Source organism: Acinonyx jubatus, chromosome B4 (genome assembly GCF_027475565.1).
Source record: "Acinonyx jubatus isolate Ajub_Pintada_27869175 chromosome B4, VMU_Ajub_asm_v1.0, whole genome shotgun sequence".
NCBI classification, from domain to species: domain Eukaryota; kingdom Metazoa; phylum Chordata; class Mammalia; order Carnivora; family Felidae; genus Acinonyx; species Acinonyx jubatus.
In genome coordinates, this window is record NC_069387.1 from 113,168,481 (window position 1) to 113,173,958 (window position 5,478).

Consider the following 5,478-nt stretch of genomic DNA (forward strand, 5'->3'; position numbering starts at 1 on the left):
TACCTATTGTCCAAGGCTGCCTTCCTATGCTGGAGTAATGCCACGAGGGGTGTTTGGCCCACAAAGCCTAAAACATTTGCTCTCCGGTCCGCTATAGAATTGTGTTGATATAGGATTTGTAAAATTCCTGAAGGCAGGAATCATGTCTGCCCAGAGTGCTGTATAGAGAATGATCAGTCAACATTTGTTGAAGAGAAAATACTAAAGAAAATGAATACATGAAGAGCCTCCTACTTTCCAAACGTAGTTTATCCTTAAAATATCACGTAAATTTGACGACACATTTTTTTTTTGTTTGTTTTTATATAAAAATTGTGTTTAAAATGTCTTCCCGTACGGTGAGCTTGGCTCTCCAGGGAAATGTCAGGTGTTTGTTTTGTGGCTTGGCACACCCCTTGATCCACCGCTATGTACCTCAGCCTGGAGAAACACAGGCACCGAATATCATTCATCATTTAATAAATATTTGTTGAGCAAAGCACAGGGTAAGGTGTCACGACAAGAGTGACACTAATTCACACTTGAGTCTTCCCGGTAAACCTATAGAGCCTATGGACCAAAAGAGAAAAGACTTGCAAATGTATGTTATACACAAATGCAAATATGTAACTACATGGTAAAAAGTGTTAAGGGCAGATGGAAATTTCTAGATCAAATGCTTTGGGCTCTCAGAGTCAGGACACATTCCTTTTTTGCTGTGAAATCAGGAGCGGCTACTTGCCAGTCAATTTGTTTGGTCTCAGATCCAACCCCTGTCCTGTGCTTTGCTCTGCAGCACAAGGAGCTGACTCCTGCAAACTCCATTTCCCTGGCTGCCCTGCCGACTGGCTGCAGCTAGAGTCAGCAAGTGGGAGGCCACAGAGAAGGACCAGAGGGCTGGGGGAAGGGAGAAGCCAGGCTACTTCTCACCTCCCTCTGAGCCTCTTTTCTACCTGTACAATGGAAAAACCAATAGTATGTTTTCACAGGGTTTTTTTTTTTTTTTTATTTTTTATGAGAATTAAATGAGATAAGGCATGCAAAATGTTTATCCCAGTACCTGGTGTGTATAACAAGCCTTTGAAGAACAGAGCTGTTATTGCTTTTAGCCTTGCTTAGGTAAGTGGGAAAGACTGCAGTGATCAGTGACGCCTAAGAGTGAAGTAGGGGAAGTGGTGCCATGTGAGAGGAGGGGTTACCAACCCTGAGATTTAGGAGCCGTATTGTGGAGATAGACTTGATAGGGGCTGGCAAACGGACGGATAGACTCTTGTAAGGTGTTGGGAGAAACCTGAGAATTTGGACCGTGATACCAAAAGTAGGCATAGACGACGCATGAGAAAGACTAGGTCTGGGGGACAAGATTACGGATCCGTTTTTAGACCAGAGTGTTGAGCTCTTTCCACTTGGAGACATGCGCGCGTGCGCGCGTACACACACACACACACACACACACACACCAAAACCCAATGATAAACTTGAGGATACCTCAGGAAACGTGGCTTTTTGACAGAGATAGACTTAACTTGCAGTGAGTTAGCGAAGAAAACCATCTCAGCAGCTACACATTCGGGCCTCATGGAGAATTGGAAAACGATTCAGGAAACCATAGCAACTCCAGCTACTGGAGTGCGGTCTCCTCTGAAGAAGAGAAACCACTGTTCTGTACAACAATTCTCCCTTGCTCAAGACACCCTCTGTTTCTGCTTCTCTCTCTTCCCAGCTTCCCTCTCCCTGCCTGTCTCTGTGGCTATATTCACTGTGTGTTGCATTCAGGCTTTTAACGGGGCTGTGTGCTGACCCCGGGCCACCTCACGGTTTCCTCTTCAGGTCTGGTCCTTATCAGATGCCTTTGACTCAGCACGGAAGTTGTGGCAGGCACGGCGGCCTCCCAGTGCCTCCCAGTGTGAAGAGCCACATTTCTCAGAAGGTGCTGTGTAACTGGCTTCACGGCCAGTCTGGTGTGGACACGGGTGAGTGACTTGGAGATGGCCCTGAGATCTCGGTGAGGCTGAAAAGTAAGATTGGGTCATGGTGGAGGGAGCCCTGAGGATACTTAGTTGCTTCTGATGTTCTACGTCTCCTAGGAAGTTGATCATTCCAGATCAAAATCTGTCTAAGGTTTAGGACAAAGATGTCAGAAATTATTTAAGAAAAAGACAGTCATTTTAACGGAACCCAGGGAGTTAGACAACATATATCGAAGGGATCTTCTTGCTGCCCTATAGTCACTTGACTAATTTCTCAGAGGAAAAACTTAGAAATTGGTTTGGAAGGGTGGGTGTGGTGAGGTTAGGGTTTTCTTACTGCCTTGAGAGCTCAGGAAAATAAACAAAACAACCCAACCCTCTGTGATTCTTCCCAGAACTCTTCACATCCAAGACATCCATCTTCACGTTGGAACATGAGGGACCCAGAGCTTACAGCATGCATATTCCAAGTTGACACAAGCTCACTTACATGAGTGGCTTTAAAAACAAAGTGAGGAAGGAAAAAAAAGAGCAGAGAAAGAGAAGGCACAAAAACTAAGAGGAAAAAAAACCCTGAGTGTTTTGAAAATCTATCCTTGTTGGAGACAGATGGAGCTGTGAGGGGCCGGGTGGCTGCCTGCTCTTAAAATCCCAGGTGTGGACGAACAGGATAGCTCTGCAGACATCCCCGAGAGGCGGTATATGTGGTTTTCTTTTAATCCTTAAGAGAGAAGTGCCCCAACATGCACCGTCTTTTCCTAAAACAACTTAAATTAGAAAGAATAAATGCCACAGACTATTGAAGAAGTGGAAAATTTTACGTGAAAGAAAAATTAGCCGGTATCCTTGCCTCTAACCATACCCCCTTATTATATAAGTACTTTTACCATCCTTATTCACAGGCATATGTAATTTTTATGTAATTGTCATCAGAAGCGTTGGGGCTCACCTCACAGAACTTCTGGGTCTGGAGCTGATGCTAGCATTTGGCATCTATGTGATGCCAGCTACTTAAACTCTCTGGGCCTCAGTTTCCTCATCTGAGCAGTAGGGATGATAATCCTACTTGAGGATTAGATGAGACTTTCCAGAGGGCCTGGTTCAATGCCTGGCACAGTCCCAGTCCATTGTAACTGCTATGACTGTTCGTCATTAAAATACGGGAGCTCTGTAATCCCAGGTTAGCTGGGGCAGGGGGGTTAGCAGGTTGTGAAGTCTGTGTTTGCCACCCCATTTTTTCTCTTTTTCCCGCAAGGCTGTGATCCCCAGTCTCCTTCCTCAAGCTGCCCCAGCCTCTGCCCAATCCAAGATGAAAGAAGTAACACACGTCGGTAGGTGAGCACCCAATATGTGCTGGAACGACCCGTGCTAAGACTTGGGAGAACAAAGCAATAAAGCTAGCTGATCCCACAGAGAAGTTGCTGGGCTCGGGTGCTATGCCAAGTGCTCCATGGGCATCAGCTGAACCAGCACCCTACAAGGTGGCCGCCGTGGTTTTCATCCAGTTGAAGAATTAGTTTCTCAGCAAGGTTACTGTTAGGGGCTGAGGTGTGTGTCCCCAGAATTCATATGCTGAGGCCCTAACCCCCAGCACCTCAGCCTTTGACTATATGTGTAGATAGGGACTTTAGAGAGGTGATTATGTTGAAATGAGGCTATTAGGGTGGGCCCTGATCCAATCTGGCTGATCCAATCTGAACTGATAAGAGGAAATTTGGCTCAGGGATGTGCACACATGAGGAAAGGCCATGTGAGGACACAGTAAGGAGGTGGCCACCTGCAAGCTAAGGAGAGAGGCCTCAGAGGAAACCAAACCTGCTGACCGCTTGATCTTAGACTTTGAGCCTCCAAAACTGTGAGAAAAATCAGTATCTGTTGCTTAAGATACCCAGTCTGTAATATTTTGCTATGACAGCTCTAACAGACTAATATAGTTACATAACTTCTAAAAGCTTAGGGGGTATTCAGCCTTAAAAAGGAAGGAAATTCCACCACATGCTACAACACAGATGTACCTTGAGGACATTATGCTCAGCGAAATAAGCCAGTCGTAAAAGGACAAATACTCTGTTTCCACTCAGATGTGGTCCCTAGAGTAATCAAATTCATAGAGACAGAAAGGAAAAAAAAAGGTAGTTGTCAGGGGCTGGGGGAGGGAAGAATGAGGAGTTATTGTTTAATGGGTATAGAGTTTCAGTTTTGCAAGATGAAAAAAGTTCTGGAGATTGGCAGTGGTGATGGCCGCCAGCAATGTGAATGTACTCAATGCCATTGAATTATACACTGAAAACTGGTTAAAATGGTAAATTTTATGACACGTATATTTTACTCAAAAACTTAATTTAAAAAAAGCTTGGGGGGGGGGGCTTCCACCCTGCCTAAAGTTCAGTCTCCCTGAGATGTTGGCTAATTGCTGTTGGAGGGATGAAGGAAGGGAGTTGGAGGAAGAGGGGGGTGGGGTAGGGGAGACAGGACTCTGGGATGCAGAAGGCTGGCTTACTTTGGCTGCCCTCTCAGAAATGTGCCGGCGTGCCCAGATGAAAACTGTCCTGGCCCCACCTGCTCTCAAATGCCAGAATCATAACGCATGCCCAGCACCTTTGCCTTTGTCAATAATGATGATAGAGGAGAACATGATTTCCAAATGTGAGGCTGAATTCCCTGAGGTTTTTTGTTTTTTTTTCTTTTTACCTCTTTTTGTTTCCCAACGTCTCCTGGGCCTGCTCTTGGTCACACACAGAAAGAGAACACATGCTCAGTAGTGGTCAAAGCATTTTTCACATTCTTCCACAGCAACAACAAATCAGAACAGCCTTTCCTTATAGTGTGGGTTTCCCACCAAACCTAAGACCTGAGGAGTTGGGGCCCCTGGTATCTGCCCACTGGTTTGGATTGGCTGGATCAATATGGCCCTAACTAGGGAACCCATTGGCACTGCACCCATGGACTCTGAGAAAGGCATATGATCTAGGTTCTCTCTCTCTCTCTCTCTCTCTCTCTCTCTCTCTCTCTCTCTCCTCTGCCTTGACCCCGCAGTGTGGACCCTCAAGGTTTGCTGTGTACTTAGTGCAGGACCTGTGAGTAATAAACCTCTATTCCAATTTCTCTTGTGGCTTACCATCTGACACCCTGTGCTACACTTAACATATGTTCATTTAACAAAGTCACAGCACATGGACAGACCCAAACTGAGGGACACCCTATAAGTGACCTTGACATCTTCAGAAAATTTCAGGGGTCATGAAGGACCAAGAAAGGACTAAGAAACTATTCCAGACTGAAGGAGACAGGACACAACCAACTGTAACTTGGTTCTGGACTGGTTTGTTTTGCCATAAAGGACATGACTGGGACACTTGGTGCAACTCAAATCCCCATTTGAGGATCAGATTGTAGTGGTATATCAATATTTATTTCCTAACTTTGATGGTTGAACTGGGTTACACAGGACAATGTCCTTGATTGAAGGAATTACATACTCATTCAGGGGCGATGTGCCATCAGATTGACAATTTTCTACCAAATTTTT

The 5,478-nt window shown here is 45.3% G+C and overlaps 1 long non-coding RNA gene across 1 annotated transcript; it reads left to right on the top strand.

Annotated features, from left to right (window-relative positions):
* Positions 1 to 249: 249 nt before the first annotated feature.
* Positions 250 to 5,197, top strand: LOC128311052 (uncharacterized). The gene is made up of 3 exons (XR_008288975.1): positions 250 to 1,644; positions 1,810 to 1,952; positions 3,205 to 5,197. It is a non-coding gene; the product is annotated as an uncharacterized LOC128311052 (long non-coding RNA).
* The last annotated feature ends 281 nt before the right edge of the window (positions 5,198 to 5,478 follow it).